Source organism: Mus caroli, unplaced genomic scaffold (genome assembly GCF_978045245.1).
Source record: "Mus caroli unplaced genomic scaffold, Mus_caroli_1 scaffold_18, whole genome shotgun sequence".
NCBI classification, from domain to species: Eukaryota; Metazoa; Chordata; class Mammalia; order Rodentia; family Muridae; genus Mus; species Mus caroli.
Window position 1 is genome coordinate 47,480,367 of NW_028227273.1, and position 20,680 is coordinate 47,501,046.

Sequence of the window (20,680 nt, forward strand, 5' to 3'; positions counted from 1 at the left end):
GGAGCATCTTGGGCTCAAGGCCAGTTTCGGCTACAGAGTTTGAGAGACCCTGCCTCAAATGTCCACACGCAAACAAATAAACACAGAAATCAGTATATATCAGAATGGCGCACGCGTTACGACCAGTACAGGTCAGGGACTTAAGGTAGTTTTAGGAGCGAGACATTCACTCCGTCATCATGCTGAGCTGATGGCCAGTCTCCAGAGGAGCACTTAAAGACTCATTTGGGAGCATGTTTCTGTCAGCTATTACATAACCCTGACAGCACAGGGGCCCTCAGCCCGGGACACCTCCTGGCTTCATACCCAGTGCCTCTGGCACCCCAGGCTCCTCAGACAGTCCTGGATGTGCGGCACCCTGCTTCCTGGTTCTGGAATTATCTCCATGGGTGTATCCAGGACAAGCCCTTGCTTCAACCAGGGCTCAGCTGCCTCGGGGAATTCACCAGTGGGAAATAGTTAAATAGTTAATCTCATTGAGCTCGCCCTGGGCCAAGCCAGCTGGATGGAAGGATCAGTCTGGCCTCAGAGCCCTGAGTAAGTAGAGGTAAGGAGGGGCAGGAAGGGTGACTCACCCGGCAGAGAGGCTGTTAATAGACTCTGAGGTTTACTGGTGGGGTTGGGCCTCTAGCCCCAGGCGTATGGGCCTAGCCACTCATTTGATTGAGAACATCAGGACACCTTCTCCTAACTGTACGGGAAGAGAAAAACCCTTCCCTAATCCCATCCACCCCCTTACCCAGGTTGCCTAGCAACCCCCTCCATCCCCAAACAACCAAGCAACACGAGGTAGTTTGAATAGAGTTTGGTCCTTACAGTTTTAGAGAAAGATGCCAATTCCTGAGCTTGGTGACCCAGGTTCTGGGAAAACTTAAGGCAGAAGCACACAAGTTGATGATGTTCGTGGATGGCTAGACGACTCAGGAGCCTGGGGGCACACAGTAGGACTTCGTAGGACTTTGGATATGCTAACAGCTGGCAGAACCTTCGGGAGGGGCCGTGGAGGCCATCTGTGGGCATGGAAGCCACTAGCTGGCTCTTACTGGTCTCTAAGACTAGACCCCACCATTTCTACAGCCAAACATTGTAGAACCCAAACTCCCTCTGCAGCCATCTCACCTACTGAAGCCACTGACTCAATGCAAGTCTTCCTCCTCCAGGAAGCCTTCCCTGACCCCTCACAGGCACAGCACTGTCTCCCTCAGATTCCTTTCTAAGTGCCTGGGTCTTATGAAGATATTTGGTTCTTTGGGCAACTCTTTGGTTATCCTTTTTGATGCTACACGTTCACCACACAGAGCCCAGAGTCACTAAAAGTAGCAGTCCCTGAGGCAAAAGTGGGTACCTGATCGATATCAAATCAGGAAGTGGCCTGAGATAAACCTGGTAGTGCAGAAAACCACCAAGCAGAGGCGAAGACAGATGAAGGCGGGGGCGGGAAGATGGCTTGGTGGGTAAAGGTGTTTGCCACATAAATCCGGCAACTTGAGCTTGATTCCCTGGAGACCATGTAACAGTGGAAGGGAGTCCAAAGAGCTGACCTCTGACCCTGTGCTCCTGCTATGGCGCGCCCATCACCCCATGCGTAATTGGTGCACACACAGAATGGAGGTGAATGGATGTTGAAGATCCTTCTTCCCTGGCCAGAGGACCATGGTTATGGGCAGTCAGACCACCCTTCACCTAAGGCTCCATAAGAGAACAGACCACAGCGAGAGGCTCCAGCACCTCTTGTGGTACATCACAGAACAGGACACAAGGAGTGTGTACGGAGGATGGGGATATTTCAGGCTCTTTTCAAGAACCCAAGGCTGATACCTGCTGCAAGCAATGGCTAGCCATGTGCTGTGTCTTGCCTCTGATCATTTGATATTTATTTATTTATTTATTTATTTATTTATTTATTTATTTATTGAGAAAAGATGTCACTCTGTAGACCAGCCTGGCCTGAAATACCATCTGTAGCCCAGGCTGCCCTCAAACTCATAGTGATCTTTCTGCATCAGCTTTCCGAGTGTTAGGATAATATGTGTGAACGACCATGTCCAGCTATTTGGGTTTGAAATGGATCTCACCATGTTCCACAGACAGGCCCTGAATTTCTAATCTGAAATGATCTTCCTGCTTTTGCCACCAAATGGCTGGGTCCACAAGAGTATAGTCATACCCATTTTAGTTTGTTTGTTCCTTCCTCTCTCTCTCTCTCTCTCTCTCTCTCTCTCTCTCTCTCTCTCTCTCTCTCTCTCTTTCTCTCTCTCTCTCTCTATCTATCATGCTCCAGTTCAGACACTGTAATCAGTAGTGAGGCTGGGATTCCTTCACACCAGAATCCCACCTCCACTTGTGTTCCATAAACCAGCTCTGTCCACTTCAAAGCACCACTGAACAAAAGCGCTGGCTACAAAGTGTTCTGGTCTCACAGCATCCGGTTGAGAACTGCTCTCCTTAACTCTCACTGCCAACCCTACACAGCCTAGAGTCAGCTGAGGAGAAAGCCTCTAGCCAAGAACTGCCTACATCAGATTGGCCTGGAATTCTGTCTGTGGGGAATTACCTGGATCATCAGTTGATGTTGGAGGGTCCAAACCACGGTGGGTGCCACCATTCCCTGGGCTGTTGGTTCAGGGTTGTGCAAGAAAGTACCTAGCTACGCATGGTGTATGAGTGAACCAGCACACAGTGTTCTAACTTCGAGCTCTTGCTTGAGTTCTTGCCTTGATTTTCCTTAATGGTGGATGTAACCTGAAAGCTGAAATAAACCTTCTTATCCCCTAAATTGCTTTTGGTCAGACAGCTTTGTCAAGTGCTTACAATGACATCCAGGACCCGGGTTACAAGCTCTCCACAATTCACCCCAGTCCTGGAACAGCTCTGTCTGCTGTCCTTAGGGGTCAAGAAATGCTGTAGCTGGGTCACACTTAACTCTTTCTCCTGCCCCACAGGCATCTGACATCCAACCCAGGTGCTCTACAGCTGTCCTCCACCCAACCTAGGTGCTCCACAGTTGTCTTCCACCCAACCCAGGTGCTCTACAGTTGTCCTCCACCCAACCCAGGTGCTCCACAGTTGTCCTCCACACAACCCAGGTGCTCTACAGTTGTCCTCCACCCAACCCAGGTGCTCTACAGTTGTCCTCCACCCAACCCAGGTGCTCCACATTTGTCCTCCACCCAACCCAGGTGCTCTACAGTTGTCCTCCACCCAACCCAGGTGCTCTACAGTTGTCCTCCACCCAACCCAGGTGCTCTACAGTTGTCCTCCACCCAACCCAGGTGCTCTACAGTTGTCCTCCACCCAACCCAGGTGCTCCACAGTTGTCCTCCACTCAACCCAGGTGTTCCACACCTGTCCTCCACCCAACCCAGATGCTCCACAGCTGTCTTCCACCCAACCTGGGTGCTCCATAGTCATCCCCCCCACCTGACCTAAGTGCTCCATAGCTGTCCTCTACCCAACCCAGGCACTCCACAGCTGTCCTCCACAAAGGGCTAACCAGAGGGAAACAGAAAGAGCCACAGCAGAAAGGACGGGGAGGCCGCGGAAGAAGCTACACAGGAAAGGGGCAAAAGTGGGGAAGAGCAAGTCAGGGTCTAACGGAGACGCACTGGGCACCTGACTCTGGGAACCAAGCAGGAAGGTTTGCTGGTGACCACTGAAGAATCGGGCCACCGAATACGCAGAGCCCACTTCCTGTCTCATGAGAGATAAAACAATAAGCTCGAACAAACTCTCACAAAGCCACCATCCTGCTACTTAAAGCACCCAGACACAAACGGATTTTCTTTGTGAATATCATTGTCCGAATTGGTCACTGGTGGTCTTGGGGACAGGGAAGGTGGTGTAAGAGAGACTGGAGTGGGACATAATCCTCTCTAGTCCTCTCAGACTAGGGTGTCATAGTGGCTTCTCTGGGCCTTGGTTCATTCTTCTGTGAAAATTTAGAAGTTTCTGCTCAAAAATACTCTAATGGTACGTGGGGGACTTTCTGGCGGGATAGAACAGCAGATGTTCTGCTTGCCACGTCTCTCATCCGAAGACTAACCAGGCCTGCCCCTGCTTAGCTTCTGAGATGAGACAAGATCAGGTGCATTCCGGTGTCATGGCTGTAGACTCTACTCAACATTTCTAATTGAGACAATTAAGGGACACAGGCCATTACCTCGAGTTAATGGGTATCTCTGAGTTTAGGGCTAGCCAACACTACACAGTGAGACCCTGTCTAAAACAAGAACAGTCAGTGCCAGAGGTCTGGGTGCACCTTTCAAAACAAAACAAAATAAAGCACTTCCCACACTCTGGTCCCCAACCTTGACTGTTAAACTGACAGGGCTCAGAATGACCATGGAAACAACCCCCTGGGCTGTCTGTGAGGGATTATGTAGATTAGGCTAATTGAGGTGGGAAAATCCAGTTTAAATGTATAAGCATGGAGGCATCAGCCCCTGGGCTGGAGTCCTGGCCATCAGCACTCAACCCTCTGCTTTCTGACTTTGGGTCACTGTGACCATTTGCTTCAGTCTCATGGACCATGACTTCCGCCATGATGGGCTTTTCAAACTGTGAGCCCAAACGAAACCCCAAACCTGCTTTTGTCAGATATTTTGTATGACCATAAGAAAAGTAATTGATAACACAAGCCAACAACAAAAAAAGTTAAAACCTTTAAACAGACATACACAAAATCCCAAGGAGTTGTCACCTACAAACTTCACAAATCAGGGAGATGAGAAATGATTCCAGATTAGAGAAAAGAATAATCCCCAAGTCTGAGAAAAGAAAATGAGCAGACATGAGAGAAAAATCTGTATCAAGACTATAAAAGAGTGTCTAATTTTAGGGAAAACATAGAATCAAGGAAAAACACAAGAAAACTATAGTATGTGAGCTGGGAGAGGTAACAAGGACTATTAAGTCAGTCTGTGATTCTGTCCTGTTTGGGAGGAGAGAAACATTTAATTTTAGACTTTAATATAGCTGTTAAAATATCCAGAGTAAACACTGAAAACAGGCCCAGAATACATAGATTTTAGTTAAGATTGAGAGTGGAACAAAGAGGGAGACCATTTCAGAGTGCAGATCAGAAAAGTCACGACCATGTTCACAGGGCACAGTGACCACAACCCACCAATAAGCTATGCCAGTAAATCTTTTTTTTTTTCTAATGGCTTTTAAGAGTCAGAATCTCAAATCAGTATCTCAGGCAGGCCTTGAACTCAGAATCCTCCTGCTTTAGCTTCCCAGTGTTTGGATGACAGAATTGTACTAATCTACCCAGCAAGATAGACACTGACCAAAGAGAGTGGTGCTTTAAAATAAAGTAAAAATGTCGGCATCGTGAGGAGCGATTGACAACCCAATGAGAGATTTTAACACATTTTCCTCTCTCTTTTCGGGAGCTCGTAGAAGTGCTGGGGATTGACCCTGGCACTTCATGCTTGTCAGACCAGAGAACTCCACTGAGCCGGGTTCCAGTTCACATCTTTCCCAATAACAAACAAATTCACCATCCAGAACCAGAAAAGATAAAGTCCAGATAACCTGAGTAGTACAGAGAACCATCACGCCTCGTGTGGCAATGCACGCCCTTAGTCCCAGCGTTCAGGAGGCAGAGGCCAAAGTATATCTGAGAGTTCAAGGCCAGTCTGGTCTATATGGTGAGTGCTAAGTTACATAGAGAGACCCTGTCTCAAACACAAACAAGCCAACAAAATCCAACCCTAAAGTCAACCTTATTGTATTATCAAGTAGATAAAACTAAATGCAATAATTAAAGAAGGCATACTATCTCATGGGCTTATAGAATATTTAAGAAAAATCGATTAGATAAAACACAAGGGATTCCATAAGAATAGTTCAATACACATGGCAAACTCTGAGAGTTGTTAACCAAGCTACATGTTTAAGAACAGAGGCAGCCGTGGCTAACCTAGGTGTGATGGTTTGTATATGCTCTGCTCAGGGAGTGACACTTTTAGAAGGTGTGGCTCTGCTGGAGTAGATGTGTCCCTGTGGGTGTGGGCTTTAAGACCTTCATCCTAGTTGCCTGGAAGCCAGTATTCTGCTAGCAGCCTCCAGATGAAGATGTAGAACTCTCAGCTCCTCCTGCACGATGCCTGCCTGGTTGTTGCTATGCTCCTGTCTTGAGAATAATGGACTGAGACTCTGAACCTGTAAGCCAGACCCAATTAAATGTTGTTGCCTTGGTCATGGTGTCTGTTCACAGTAGTAAAACCCTAACTAGGACACTATGTCTGTCTGTCTTCTCCCTACCCCTCTCTTTTCTCCGTTCTCTTCCTCATTCTTTTGAGCAGGTTCCAACTATTTATCTGTGATTGGCCTGGACACGGCCTGCCTCCTCTCCCAGGTGCTAAAACCAAAGGCTACATTGTATCACCATAGGGGCCTCAGCGGGTCTTATCTTGAACAGAGAGAGGAATGAAAGACTCAAGAATGATACAAGTTGCTGAAGCCAAGGGACAGATCAGACCCTGGAATTAATGAAGCCCTTTCCAATATAGAGAGGACAAAGGGACAAGCTGAGTGAGTGACGCCAGTGTCTGGGAATGATTTATGCACCCCCCCCCCCCACCGAAAGGTAGCATCATGAGGTAATTCTCCAAATGCAAAGACTGAGGGGAGTCTGGAAGACCAGTGAGGGATTAACAGAAATTACAAAGAAGCAGAATCGGACCTAGTGCTAAGAAGGATTTTCCATCAAGTGTCTGTGACTGCTAATCCTCACTGTCAACTTGACAGGACTTAGAATTACTATGGAAACAGACTTCTGGGTCTCTGAGATTATGTAGGAAGCTGTAACTAAGGAATGATGACCCATTCTGAACATGGGTGACATGGTCCCATGGGCTGGGGTCGCAGGACAGATCTGCAGAGGACTGTGAGATGAACACCTGCGCTGAACCCTCTCTGCTTCCTGACTTCAGACACAGTATGCCCAGCAACATCTGCCTGCCCAGTCTCTGCCACCGTGATGGGCCAGGTCCTTCACCACTTGTAAAACCAAAGAGATCCTTCCCTCTGGAATTCACTTCTGTTGAACATTTTTGTCACAACAGGAAAGTAACTAATGTTCTCTCCCATGCCATTTCTGATCTAAGGTTCCTTTTGACCTCTGTGAGGGATACGGGTCTGTCTAGCATTAGCTGGGAGTCCCAGACCACAGACTAATCCTAGCAATTCCATTCTATCCCAGAGATTCTTTGTAAAGGTTTGTTTATTTTTCTGTGAGGTGTATATGTGCTTGCTTGCATGGATGTATGCGCATCATGTGTCTGCAGTGCTAGGGAGGCCAAAGGAGGGTTCAGCGTTTCCTGGAACTGGAGTTACAGACAGCTGGCAGCCGCTGGGAGGTGCTCAAAACCTAACGCTAGCTCTTTGTAAGCTTATCTGGTACTCTGAATGGCTGTCATCGTCCAGCCCCGTGAGAGATTCACTCATTCAAAATCCCCTAAAAGATCCCAGCACAGACCTGGGTTCAGAATGCCTGTGTCCTTTTCTGCCCTGCCCTGGCCGTTTAAACACCAGAATGAGGAAGACTTGCCTTGTTAGGCTAACACACTTCGTGTGTGTGTGTGTGTGTGTGTGTGTGTGTGTGTGCATGAGACCAGCTGGGTGTGCACGTGTGGTGTGTAAATGGTCAGAGACAACCTTGGGTGTCATTTGTCAGATGTCTTCTACCTTTTGTCTCTCACTGGGCTGGAACATCCCCCCAGTATGCCAAACTAGCTCCTGAGTAAGCTCCAGGGATCTGCCTGTCTCTAAGCCTAACCTTCCATTGCTGGGACGCTGGGAGCATACCATTGTACCTGGCCTTTAACTCAGGTTCTAGGTATGCCCACAAGTGCGCTACCAACTATGCATCTCTCCAGTCCCAACATGAGTGTTTTTGTTGGTTAGCATGCTTTTCAGCCAGGCTTTTACTGTGTGTAACCTTGGCCAGCCTGGAACTTACTATGTAGACCAGGCTAGCTTTGAACTCATAAAGATCTTCCTGCCTCTCATGAGTTGGGATTAAAGGTGTGGGCCTGACTCGGCATGAATTTTTTTCAAGTGCATCCTTTCCCCAACACCTCCTGCTCTTCCAGCACACCACGAAGACCCCCAAATAGCACATACAGTTTGTTTAAATGAAGCATCTTCTAGAAGTGGCTTCGTCGAAGCAAGCAAGTAAGCAGACTCACCTTGACCTTGGCAGCGGGTGGCTGTGTCGTGGTCCTGGCTCTGGGGGCTTCTCCTGCAGCTGGCCAGTCATGCTGCTCACATGCTGCTCGGCAGGTGGGAAGAAGAGACCCAGGTCTGAGGGAACAAGAGAAGGGAGGGTCACTCTTGCATCACTTATGCCTACATCACCATCACCTGGAGGAGCTTACTGTTCCAAAGCACAAAGAGTTCCTGAAACATTGTTTGCCCCTCTTAGGCACTGGGGGAGCCAGTGGACTGGCGCACGTACCACAGACCTTCCCTAGCTGTCCATTGTGTCCGCAAGGATTCCGAGGAAGAGGCTGCTAAGATGACGTAGATGAGGTTCCCCCAAAATAGAGATTTAAAAGGGAGATGTGGTGCTACAGCACAGTACTCCTCTGCCTGTGCCTAGCTACAGGTAGTGTGACACAGTACTTCTCCAACTGTCTGTGCAACTACAGGTACTGTAACATAGTACTTCTCCAACTGTCTGGACAGACAGCTACAGGTACTGTGAAACGGTGCTTCTCAAGCCATTGGTAACAAAGGTCTGGTTTGTTTTGCATCTTAATTTCTAAGAAATTGACATATACTGTCCGCATATCTAAGACAAATTTGCTGCTAGAGAAATTGAAAGATACCCAAATCAAAGCTTTTTTTAATTTAGCTGATTATTGTCGAGTGGATGTGGTGGTTCCTAAGTGTCTACTCTCAGTTTCTGGGATTCCCTCATAGACTGAGACAGGGACACTGTCCTGGTGACGTCCCATTCCTGGAGCACCACTGGGGAGCACGTCTGCACAGACACTTGCACCCTAGGGCTTCAGCTTCCTAGGTGTCTGGCTGGGGCCTTGGTACAGAGGAGCTGGAGGGGCTAGAAATAAAAAGTGGCTTCAAAGTTACCCCCTGGACTACAGAAAATGTATTCGAAGGGTCTCTCTCCAGAAAGAGGAACCAAAACATGGAGACCCTGGCAAAGTGGCTCCCGTTGTGTGGAGATAGGTCCTGTCACTTGCTCGCCACAATATGCCAATAACTCCCAGTGCCACCTTCCCCTGCCAATCAGGCTCAAGATGCCTCCCTGAACAAGAATACAGAGACCTCGATTAACACGAATGGAAAATACATCTTGAAGGGCCACAGTGTTTGTTCCCTGTGGCATCTCCCGCACCTGTGTGTGTGCACACACGTGGAGGCACAAGACCTGCTGTGGGAGTCTTCCTTAGTTGCTCCCCCTTTACTGACAGGATGGGGTTTTCAGTTGAACTCAGAGCTTGACGTTAAGGACCAGCTGTTGCACGGACCCTATCTCTGTATTGGAATTACAAGCTAGGCCTCCCAGTGCTTAAGTGAGTTCTGGGATTCAAACTGATCCTCATGCCTGTGAGGCACGCTCTTTAATCACTGAGCCACAGCCTCAGGAAAACAACAGAGGGGGAAAAACCCAACAGGCCAATTAGGAGCTCTGGCTGCTCGGGCAGAGGGTGCAGACTCAGTTCCTAGCACCCTCATGGTGGCAGCTCACAACCATTTGCAAGCTAAGTCCCAAGAGACTGGATATCTAGCTCTGGCTCCGTGAGTACAGGTATGTAGAAAAACACAAAATCACACATACAGGACACACAAATTTAAAATACACACATCTTAAGAAAATTTAAAACCAGATTTATTTACTGTATTTGTGCATGTGTGCATATAAGCGCGTATACATGTTCACCAGGGGTTAAGCATCATGGTGACTGTGTGGCAATCAGAGGACAGCTTGCAGAAACTGCTCTCTCCTCCCACTATGTGAGGCTCAGGGAGCACCTTTACTCAACAAGCCATCTTAATTTAAATTATATATATCAGAAAATATTAATATGTAGGTATACATATCAGAAAATATATTAATATATAATATATGTTATATACACATTATACATAGGGAAACTCTTTGTTAATGATAGCCAGATTTAATATAATAATAATAATAACAATTACAATAATAATAAAACCTCCCTACTGCTTTCATGACTGGACGGGGTTTTCAGTTGAACTAAGGAAGCATTCCAAGTCCTTCTCACCCATCTGAACAGTCAAGAGAAAGTGCTCAGAGCTCTAGTGGCTTTAGAAGCAGTTAGAACTGAAGAAGAAAACTCCTCCTTTCAAAAGCTTGTTTTCTTTCTAATGCAAACACACACCCTCCCCTCTTCCCGCTTTTAACCTAAATGATCTGCAATTTTGGAGTTGGCTGCTCATGAAATTCTATCAAGAAGGCTCGATGTAAACATTCCTATGGCAACGGAAGTTTGCTGAAGCCACACGTCTGTACCGTTCCAGAGATGGTACATCATTAGCCCTGAACATCGGCAAAGAGAAGGTTCTGGGGAAGAGGTGTTTGTGTACAAAAAGTTAATACAGCTAATGGCAACTGAACAGCCGACCTCATGGGAGCCAAGAGAAGCCAGAGGCGGGAGAGGGAAAGACTGAGTTCTGGGGAGCTGGGCGTCTCTTCACAGCTCTCGCCCCAGGCTCCCCCATGGACCATGAGTCCTTGCAAAGGCTTGTCTCCTGAATAAGCCGTGAACTCAGACCAGCAACTCAGCTGTCATCTCCTGTATCTCAGGCTCCGGGTGCCCGTCTAGTTCTCTCTGGATGAGCTCTTCACAGAGAGACATAAATAAGCAGTTACAGGCCAGGGAGAGATGTGATAAAATGCCTGCTGCTCACGCAAGAGGCCTGGAGTTTGATTCCTTGGAACCCACAAGAAAGACAGGCACAGTGGCCCTGGATCTGCACTTGGTGCTGGGCCAGCCATCTAGCGGAGTCTCTGATGTTTCAGCTCCGTGAGAGGTCGTATCTCAAAAATTAAGTTAGAGAGTGATGGAAGAGAGACACCGGAAGAAAGACACTCTGGAGTTGGCACACGCGCGCACACATACAGAGAATAGATAATTACAATCTATACTTGCCCTTTCTTACTAAGATGGAACTATTTGCTGGAATCAAGGGAAGAATAACTAGTTCAATTCATCCAAGCACTCACTCGCTGACCCACTTGTAATTAAGCCAAGCAACAAGCACTGGAGTCACGTGAGACCACTCGGCCTTGACTTCTGGGAGCCATGACCTCCCTCTATGGGAATATCAAGAGGAATCCTCAGAGACTGGGGGAAAATCAGGTGTGATGTGGAAGATTCCTGTCGTTACAGTGATGGGAAGGTGAGGGCAGGAGGGGGCCTGGGGCCAGTCTAGCCTACTAGACAAGCCCTGGGATGGTGAGCTGCCCAGTCTCAAAGCAACAGATAAAAAAACACAACAGATAAGACCTCACACACACACACACACACACACACACACACACACACACACACACACACACCCCACATACACTACAAAATCTTACACACTCCTGGAGGTCACTAGGAAACCAAGGCCTGGTGATTTGCCCAAGTCCACAAAACTGAATGGCTGAGTCTGGGCACGATGCACCCAGCCCTTCCTCTGCCCACTGCCAGCCCTCCTCATGGGTCAGGAACTGGACTGGACTGCTTCCCATGTGACCGTTAAAGACACTCTGGCAGGAAGCATGGCTTTCCAAGGAGTCATGGTCAACAACAGGCCACCAACAAAGCCAGATCTCTTGTCCTCCACATGTTTGTCCTCCACCTGAGCCTCAGTTTCCCTCCTGCACAAGGAAGGTGACAAATGTTGGTTCACTACCACATGGTTAGAATCAGGGAGGAATGAGGAGTGAAGTTAAAATGTGTTTTCCCCCTATTGCACTGATTGGTATGTTTGTGTGTACAGAGTGCATCTGTGTGTGTGGGGGGGTGTGTCTCTGTGTATGTTTCTGTGTGTGTGTCTGTGTATCTGTCTATGTGTGTGTATGACTGTGTATGATGGTGCTGCCGTGAAGGAGAAGACACCTTTTGGGAGTTGGTTCTCTCCTTCCACTGTGTGGGTCCTGGGTTGTCAGGCCTGGAGGCAAGGGGTTTCATCTCTTGCACTATCTTGCCTGCCCCAAGACTGAGCCTTGAAGGAACCACAGTATTATACAGAAATGAACCCTTGCAAATAGGCTCCTGGAAGCCCAAGTCAGAGAGGCTGCTCCCTTCAGCCAGATGGCAGCTGAAATGGAAGGAACAGGCAGGGGTGGGGTCTGCCTCGGAAGGGAGGGACACAGGATATAGCCTACTGGACTTCCCAGACAGGAAGCTAGACCCAATGAAGTGTGAAGAATTCTCTTCTTGCCACCCACAGTAAGCTAGGAATTGGCACAGACTGGAAAAGGGGAAAGAGGGGTGGGCTGGGGGAGGAAGAAAATAGAGAAAGAAGTGGAAAAGAGGAGGGGGAAGAGAAGGAGGAGGAAGAGGGGAGGGAGATGAGGAGGAGGAGGAGGAGGAGAAAGAGGATGGGAGAAAGAGAAGGAGACAGGGAAAGAGGAAGAGGAGGAGGGAGAGGAGGAGGAAGAAGAAGAGGAGGAGAGCAGAATCAGTCATGGTCAGGGGTCTGAGACTAGGTAAGCACACATTCAAAGCTGTCAATCCTTAACTGCAGATGCAACGTGGCCAGACAGTTCCTGCTCAAGCCAGCATAACTTTCCCTGCCATGATGCCTGCATCCTTGAACTGGAGTCTCATGGAATCTTCCTTCCTGCAAATGCCTTTGTTGTGACGTTATATCCATACCCAAGCTATCAGTCATCTGTCAGACGGATTCCCCTCTGTGGAGATGGGGGAAGGAGACTGCACTTTCTTCATCTATCTATCTGTCTGTCTGTCTGTCTATCTATCTATCTATCTATCTATCATCTATCTATCTACCCTATCTATCTGTCTGTCTGTCTGTCTATCTATCTATCTATCATCTATCTATCTATCTATCTATCTATCTATCTACCTACCTATCATCTATCTATCTGTCTGTCTATCTATCTATCTATCTATCTATCTATCTATCTATCTATCTATCTATCATCTATCTATCATTATGTGCCTGTATTTATGGAGGTTTCAGGGTCAGAGGGCAATATGCAGGAAGAAGTTGGTTCTCTTTCATCAGGTGGGGCCAAGGATGGAACTCAGGGGATCAGGCTTGGCTGCAAGTGCCTTCACCCACTGAGCCATCTTGCCAACCCTAAGACAGAATTTTTTAAGAGGAGCCAGAGCACATTAGATATGGAGAAACTCATAGATGTTCTCCAAGTAACTCTTCCTTTCTCTGGATGCCCCACCCCTCCCCACAGAGGCTGAGAAAAGCATCCCTTTCATGCACTGGATGTGAGAACTCCACCACGAGGCCATCATGAGATACAGGCAGGTCCCTTCATCTGGCCAGGTGTTTGAAGTATGTGGCCAACATTGAGACCAATGGCCTTAAGGAAGGGGGTCTTCTTATGTCTTAGTCACATAAGACCACTGACCTAATTTCAACGTCTGGGACCTACATCAAGGTAGAAGGAGGGAACAGATGCCCAAAAGTTGTTGTCCTCTGACCCCCACACAGGTGCCATGGCACTGCCCCACATACACAGGGACCACATGTGCTCCTGAAGCACACGCAAGTACCTGGAGCAAAAGTCTCTCCCCTAACCAGGCGTGTTGGTGCACATCTTTAATCCTGCGGAAGCAAAGGCACCCAGCCCGGGCTGCACAGTGAGTTCCAGGCCAGGGCTATGCAGAGACACCTGTCTCAAAAATCAACAAACAAACAGACAAACAAACAACACCTCCAACATTTCTTTAAAGCAGCTCTAGCTATCCTGGGCAGCGGCAGAATGTCAAAATTCACTTATTTTCCCTTCCCATTCAATGATCCTTACCAAGTGGGTATAGGAAGATGGGAGAATTCTAGTCCCAGACAAATAACCAGAAAGAATTGAAGGGCACGTGTGTTCTTAAGTCACCATCTGTCAACAACAGCCCAAGAGGTAGACATGCGCCCAATGTGTCGAGTGAAGAACGGACAGACAGAGGCACGAGTGCGTATGGTGGAATAGTACTTACTCATAAAAAGAAGTCGAGTCCCAACAATTGCTAACACATGGTGAACCTTGAGTATATCATACCAAGGAAATAAATCAAATGCAAAAACCACCGAGAACAAGTAAGTCCAGAAAAACAGAAGGCGCTCAATGTCTTGCAGGGCTGGAGGCAGGATGAGAGTGACTGTTTTATCTGGTGTGGAGTTTCCTTTGGAAGGGATGACAGTGCCTGGACTATACTGAGGTAAGGGTGTACAACATGCAAGCATACTGCATCTTCCTTCTTTCCTTCCTTTCCAACTGAGCCACACCCTCAACCCATGGCCATCCGTTAATTTGATGTTACATAAAGTTCAGAAAACTGCACGAAGCATCTCAGCTCACCTAGAGAGCCTGGCTGATTAGCTCTGTGGGGCCCCAGGGGTCCCTAGGATTCTCTTTTTGTTTTTGTTTTTCGAGACAGGGTTTCTCTGTGAAGCCCTGGCTGTCCTGGAACTCACTCTGTAGACCAGGCTGGCCTCGAACTCAGAAATTCGCCTGCCTCTGCCTCCCAAGTGCTGGGATTAAAGGCGTGCGTGTGCCACCAAGCCCGGCGGCCCTAGGATTCTTAAAGAGCATGCTGAGCAACAGTGGAATGGTTGGTCTTCAGGCACAGCCTAGGAGGTGTAATGGTAGCTTTTCTTTAGAATAGCCAGTAACCATGGCTACCCTTTATTAAGTTCTGACTGTATGCCAGGCACTGGGTGTGGTGTTTTCAAAGGCCCCCAACTCAGAATTGCACTGAAGGGCAGCAAGGCCTTTGTTTGCTCTGTTTTGCAGAGGAGGAGCCTCAGGCTCAAAGAGGCCACATTAAAAAGAAATATGTTTGATTTCACAGAACATAATCCCCACTGCCTGCCACCTTATGATTCGAACAGCCTCTTCCAGGTGGTAGAAATGGCATTTTCGGGGGTTGCCTTGGCTCCGCATCCCTAATCTGAAGGGCTTCAAAATCTGAATCACCACAGGGAGAAAGGGCTACACTATCAGCCAGTATGGCAGCTCACAGTTGTATTCCCACCATCTGGAAGGCTGAGACAGAAGGCTTCTCGTGAGTGTATGGCCATTCTGGTTATAGAGTGAGATCTTTGATAATACAAAACAAGCAAGGGAGGAAGACAGACCTACACTGTAACATTATTTCATGAACATAGTCTTTAAAAACCACGGGGAGTTATGGGCCAGTGAGGTAGCTCAGCAGGTGCCGGCCGCACAAGCACCATGGGTGAGCACAATTGCCAGAGGCCGGGATAGAAGGGAAAAACCAGATGCCCAGAGGTGTCCTCTGACCTCAATGGTGGCATGCGTGCACACAGACACACAGGCATAATACTAATCAATTCAATAAAAACATCTTAGAACATGACTCAAAGTGACTTTTATCTTGTATAAGTAACATACATAAGAAACAACTGAGTATTTATGTGTATGCTCGGGTTCCCCAAGAAATCCCATGAATACAGGCAGATGTTTCAAAATCTGGAGCCAGAAACACTGTAGGCCCCAGTCAGATAAGGACTACTCAAGTCCAGATGTGAACAAGCTCAGCCTGTCTTACTCAGATGGGAGTCTCAGGGTTCCAAGAGGCTCAGTCCTCACCCCCGAGCTAGAGTCAGATTCTGCTATCTTCCCATGATTCCTTGCTGTGCTGGGATGTGAGGACCAATGGCTTCTCTGGGCATCACAACTAGTGTATTTCAATTAAAAATCACGACAGCTGGAGCTGGAGAGATGGCTCAGTGGTTAGGAGTGGGTACTGCTCGGGTAGAGGACCCAAGTTAGGCTCCCAATTTCCATGTTGGAAGCTCACAACCACCAGGAGCTCCCTGTCCCGGGGGATCTCGTGGGCCCTTCCCCTGGGCACCTGCCTTCACGCACACACACACACACACATACACAATTAGTGAAGTCTGCCTGCAGTCATGGTGCAAGAAAAGGAGGATATTCCAGATTACAGCCTGCAGAAGGAACAGGGGTTGCAGATGTGGAAAACTAGGGCATAGCCTTGGTCTATGAATTCTAGATAAAGAGTTCTTTGATTTTTTTTTTTGAGGAAAGAAAACCCCATAATACTTAAACAAACAAACAAACAAACAAAAAACCCCACGGAAGAAAATCTCAGCTCGTTAGCTGCTTCCACCATTAAAGACACTCCACGGCTGTAGAAATGGCAAGGGTAAAACCTGAAGACCTTTCTGATGTCTGCTAACATCTATGGTTGGGAGCTAGGGGTGACACTAAGCACTGGAAATACCCAGACCAAACCCAAAATGGCAAATTAACTTGCTTAAAATGTCAACAGAACCGTGTGTCAGACTCACCCTGGAAGAATCAAGAAAAACGTCAGCAAATCCCAGAAACGGGAGGTGGGGACTAAAATACTTCCCCCTTCCCTTCACATTCCAAAACCCAAAGCTACCATCAAAGCAAACAGGCTTTATTTTTTTTAAGACTTATTTTTATTATTTTATGTGTGTGACTGTGTGATCAAATGTTTCATGTGTGCAACTGTCTGTGGAGGCCAGAGAGGAGGTGAGATCTCTCATGAGCCACCATGTGAGTGCTGGGAACTGAACTCAGGTCCTCTCAAGAGTAGTCTGTAAAGCCAGGCAGTGGTGGTGCCTGCTTTTGACACCAACACTCAGGGGGCAGAGGAAGGCAGATCTCTGAGTTCAAGGTCAGCCTGGACTACAGAGTGAGATCCAGGACAGTCAGGATTGCATAAAGAAACACTATCTTGAAAAAAGGAAAAAGAAAAGCAGTGTTTGCTTTTGATTCCTAAGTTATCTTGCCAGCCCCACATTGGCACTCTCCCCATGGCTATCTGAGAAGAGCCACACGTGTGGGAACACCCCATTTATCCTTCTTCCAAAGGTGTCTGGGTAGCAGAATGTTTGGTTCTCTCAAGTGGGCTGCCTGTGCATCTCAAGTGCATCTGTGCCTGAAGACTTAGCTGGAGACTGTTCAGAAACGGCATGAAGCAGTATTGACTACCACCAGTTACTAAGGTTTGGGGGAGGGTACACGGAGCCCCAGCACCAGTGTAAAACCTGGGGGAGGGACACACTGCTGGAGGGAGGGTCACTCGATGGACATAGGACTGGCAGACCAATCAGCCCAGTCATACAGGCAAGTGCCAGGCCAGTGGGAGACCATGACTGAAAAACAAGGAGAGTGACTACACTGTGAGAGTAGGGGCTGACCTCTGGTTTCTACTTATGCACACAGAGAGAGTGAGAGATGGGAGAGGGAGAGGGAGAGGGAGGAGGGGAGAGGGAGAGGGAAGGGGGAGGGCAGAGAGGGGAGGGGGGAGGGGGAGGGGGGAGGGGGAGGGGGAGAGGGGAGGGGGAGAGGGGGAGAGGGGAAGGGGAGGGGGGAGAGGGGGGAGGGGAGAGGGGAGAGGGGAGAGAAACAACCCAATCTCTCACTCCCACAGTGGACATGATGACCAGAGCAGAGGATGATAATGACTTCTGGTCCGGGTTAGGGAAGTCAGGGAACCTGAATGTTCTGTGGAACATTCTGGAACAGACATGGAACTCACCCTAGCCCATGTGCTTCTCCATATTTTACACATGGGTGGGGCGTGTCCTTCCCCAACTTGGTGACACCCCAGTCTTGGTGTCAGTTGTGTGTGGAAGAAGCGTGGAATGGCAGGCAGTTCTCCTGCACGTGGTTGGTGGGGACAGGCGTGGGCGCCATTAACACTATTGACTAAATGTCTGTCCAAATACTTTTCTTGCCTTTTAACCAAAATCACCAGACTTCTGGGGATGCAGGCCTCTCTTGTCTTCCCCCACCTTGCAGTGTGGACCCGGGGGCAGAGTCTGCTTCTGTCCTGATTGGCAAGCAGGCACAACAGGCTCTGCTGAAGGAGAAAGATGCTGAGGAAAAGAAAGCGCTGGCAGGTTGGAGAGGAGGCAGGGGGGAAGCGTCCACCTCACCTCCCTCCAGTGGACACAAAAAAGAGACCCGGGCCACGGGCTGGCCCCCCACGCCTGCCTTGCACATTGCCCAGGGTTCAGCCCCTCTCTGGTGCTTCTCCGATCTCAACTCTTGAGTCATCTGGAGCAGAGAGGAGACCTTGTAAAAATAACTGCAGAGCGAGGCACCTCTATTCACACAGTCACACGATTCATGATACAAAGAACAAAGAGGCAGGGCAGGAAGCAGAGGAGGGAAGACTGTTCCCATCAGGAGTCTTCAAGTGACAGGCAGACAGCTCACTCCTGAACTGCTCAATCTTGGTTTCCTCTCTCTCCCCTCCCTCCCTCCTTCCCTTCCCTCAAACTCTTTTCTCTTCTAGCTCCCATATTCTCCCATATTATCTTCTTCCCACTCCTTCCCTTGTTCTTTCTCTCATTTACTCTCCCCAACCCCATTTGGTCCCCTCCCTTCCTCTTTGCAACCTTTCCCTCCTCCACTCTTCCCTTCCTGCTTCTCTCCCCACTCCCAACCCCTGCCCTCTGCCCTCCTCAGTCCTCCCACTGCTCATGGTGTGATAAGGACAGGATAGTCCGCCCCCCAATCTCCTGTTGTCTCCCTGTCTCCTGTCCCTGGCTATCCCTTCTGGGGCACACGGGGCTCACACGTTTGTCCTCTCCTGGGCTATCTGTCCCCGGGGCAGAACTTCTGAAGTCTCACAAACCTCCACTGAGCACTGGATGAGATCTCTGCCTCTGTAGCCATGTGGCGGAAGCCAGCAGAATTGGCCAGGTCACCAGTGGCATCTGCCAAGGCCTCTGAAGACCCTGAGAATGTTTGGGGCTTACCACAGTCCCTATGGACCACAGAGGCAGGGATGAGGAGTTGAGATGTGAGAGAATGCAGGAAGAGGCAAAGGGAAGGGGTGTGGCTGGAGTAAGGGAGAAGGAATTAAAAGCTCCCTTGGTAAGGAACATAAAGCACAAAGCTCATTAAACACAGCCCTTCCCGGGGCACAGATCGCAGCGGCGGCGGGGGTGGGGGTGGGGGTGACCTCTCAAGCTAATTAAATATTAACTAAAAACTACTCTCCGACAAGCACATGCACATAATAGGAAATTAAAATGTCGACCAGGGCAGGGCAAATACAAATTACAGTTAAAGTCAGAACTGCAGTTCCAGCCGAAGGGACGCTGTGCAAATGGGGTGCCTGGAAAAGCCTTTCCGAAGCACCTCTGTAAACATCTTCAGGCAGCGTGTTTCCTCGTAGGCGAGTCCAACGCTTCTGACACCGCGACGTCACACTGTCGCCCGGAGTTCATGCAAGAGAACTGTGCAAGTACGTTACCAGAAAGTTCTCAAAATGAGTTCTCATGGTTTAACAGTCTAGTCCCTGCACTCAGGAGGCAGAAGCAGGTGGATCTCTGTGAGTTTAAGGCTAGACCGTTTTCAACATCGTGAGTTCCAGGGCAGCCAGGGCTGTGTAAACCGACTCTGTCCCAAATCAAAACATACCAACCAAACCACAACCCTCTCCAATGAAAAAAACTTCAATTTTATTTATTATGTGCGAGTGTGTGCTAGTATGTGTGTGTGTGTGTGTGTGTGTGTGTGTATGGATGCTGTGTACTTATGTGCTCTCTTTAGACATGTGTGCACAGTTAATGTGTGGACATCAGAGGACAGCCACGGGGATCCAGCTCTTTCCCAGCTGTGGGGCAGTTGGGAAGACTCCGGTTTGGCGGCAAACATCTTTACCCACTGAGCTATCTTGTCAGCCCTGGAAATTCCATTTTAACAGATAAAAATGAAATAATACAACAATACTTTTTTCAACGGCATCACGGGAGAGACTGGTTTCCGGATCCCACTGGGGACCAGAGTTAAATCCTGGATGTGTTTCCTGTAACCTGCTCAGAATTCTGCATCTACTTTAAATCATCTCCAGACGACCCAGTCAAATGCAAACACTCAGTAAAGGGCTGTTGGCTGCATCTTTCAGGGAAGGATGTTAAAGCTAAAATCAGTATGTGTAGGCGCCTGAAGGGTCCAGAAGAGGTGTCAGGTTCCCAGGAGCTGGAGTGACGGGCAGTTATGAGACTCAGTATGATGGTGGAAACCAAGTCTGGGTCCTCTGGAAGGGCACCAAACATAGTTCTTAACCATTCAGTCCTTTTTCCAGCTCTGGAGATACGTGCGTGCATCTCAAATGGGGAACTCTGATTGGCAGCAGGTATTGAACAGGCCAGCCCTTCTCAATAGAATTACCAGGTCTATGACAACGACAGAGGCATGGCTGAGGAGCCTGATGCTGGGTCTTGAAGGCTGAGCTAATTCGTGGTGTGAGGGTGGGCTGGGGAGAAGGAAGAAAGGTCCTGGGATCTCAGGACACAGAGCCACAACAGCGCCCAAGAAGCTGTAGAACCATCTCTCTAACTGGACAGGAAGACCCTGGCATGGACCCCAGGGATGTAGAGCGCCAGGTGGTCATGGAGGCTGTTTTTTCAAGCAGATAGAGCCAGTAAAGAGGTCTGAGCATTGGGCAACACC

The 20,680-nt window shown here is 48.6% G+C and overlaps 1 protein-coding gene across 1 annotated transcript in view; it reads right to left on the reverse strand.

Annotated features, from left to right (window-relative positions):
- Trerf1 (transcriptional regulating factor 1) overlaps positions 1-20,680 on the reverse strand; it is a 232,506-nt gene that overhangs the window by 69,601 nt on the left and 142,225 nt on the right. The window contains exon 4 of the mRNA XM_029471314.2: positions 8,199-8,313. The gene's annotated coding sequence lies outside the window, so the exon portion shown is untranslated. The remainder of the gene's footprint in view (positions 1-8,198; positions 8,314-20,680) is intronic.